The 1,481-nt window shown below is 55.2% G+C and overlaps 1 protein-coding gene across 1 annotated transcript in view; it reads right to left on the bottom strand.

The window, feature by feature from the left end:
• Positions 1-1,481, bottom strand: part of PREP (prolyl endopeptidase) — a 211,945-nt gene that overhangs the window by 147,289 nt on the left and 63,175 nt on the right. The window lies entirely within an intron of this gene.

Below are 1,481 nucleotides of genomic sequence, written 5' to 3'. Positions count from 1 at the left end.
TGGGCAGCTATTGCCCAAAGATGTGCTCTTTATGGTTGCCCATTTTGAACTGTCAAAACATGTCAGCCACCTCATCTGCCCTCCAGCTAGGTCCTCACTGCTAGCCCTAGACAGGCTTCTCTGCAATGGGTCTCAACGCTTTCTCACCAGCAGAGATCCTGGTGTTCCCTGTTTATGTATTTCAAATTCTCTGATAAGAAACCCAAATTCTCTCATTAAAATACCCAAAATAGTGTTCTTCTGCTATTAAAATGAAACGCCACTATATATAGAGAGGGCAAATTTTTATTGATATGTTTGGGCAATGTTGGGCAATGTTTTATTGATATATTTACAACTGTAAAGCAATTTGGAAGCCTACCAGTACTTCTATCATCATGATACAATAAATTCTAAATACCTATACATTTTGGCATTTACTTCAGGCTTTTTTTGTCATAGAAAAATTAGAGCTGCTCCTACCCTCTTTGCTCACAAGGATGTGCTGCGCTGAGCGGCACTGATATGCCAGTGCCCTGCCCCTCACTCTCAAACCACAGCCTGCCCCTGCCCCCGCCCCCAGTCCTCTCACTCCTGACTCACAGGGCCAGGAACATGGGTAAGTTGTTTGTGGGGGTGGCTGGGGGGTAAGGGGGCCATACGGGAGGGCTGCTCAGGAGGGGTGGGTCTCATGGACTACCACCCCACAGGAAGCTACAACCTACCCCCCCACCCCACCCCCGCACAGCCTGCAGCTTACCAGCAACAGCAGCAGCCACTGGGGCACTTGGGGTTTTGTGGCACACCGCCATGAGATGCGGGGTGGCTGGGGACAGTGCAGTTCAGCACCAGCTACCTGACACCTGGTGCTGTCTCTGACACATTGCATGGGTGCAGACCAGCTCAGTAAGGTGGTGTGTGCCTTCGGGCAGCTCTAAGCCACTCAGGCTGCCAGCACGGCTGTCACCTGGGGCCCAGCACCGCCAGTCTGATTGGCTCGGAGCTGCCCAAAGGCACACAATGCTGCATGTCATTGCACCAAGCTGGGGTGCACCTGTGTGATGTGGCAGAGGCAGTGCCAGGAGGCCAGCGCTGAGCTGCACTGCCCCCACGCCACATGGGGGTCTGTACCACAAGGCCACAAGTGTCCTGATGGCCACTGCTGCTGCCGGTAAGCTGTGAGCCATGCGGGGGGGGGGCTGAGGCCCTGCAGGTAGTGGGCTGTAGCCCCTGTGCTGGGCAGGTGGGGAACTTACCCCTCCTGAGCTGCCCCCCATGGTCCCCCACACCCTCACAGCCCCCACCTTCCAGTCCCCCCAACTCCCTGCTTACCTGGAACGAAGCCCAAGTCCAGGTCCCTGCAGCCTGTTTGCCCTGCATGGGCAGGCAGTGTGCTTTAGCACCAGGGCAAGGGGCAGCCATAGAGATGCTCTGATACAAACCAGAGCATCTCTATGGCTATCAGAGCATCTCTGTGGAGGACCAGGGCCTCTGGTTGCCTC

The sequence above is a fragment of the Gavialis gangeticus genome, unplaced genomic scaffold, assembly GCF_001723915.1.
Source record: "Gavialis gangeticus isolate Ggan-Ray unplaced genomic scaffold, GavGan_comp1, whole genome shotgun sequence".
In the NCBI taxonomy this organism is placed as follows: domain Eukaryota; kingdom Metazoa; phylum Chordata; order Crocodylia; family Gavialidae; genus Gavialis; species Gavialis gangeticus.
The sequence above is the reverse complement of the archived record's forward strand: the minus strand, read 5'-3'. Positions and strand labels throughout refer to the sequence as shown.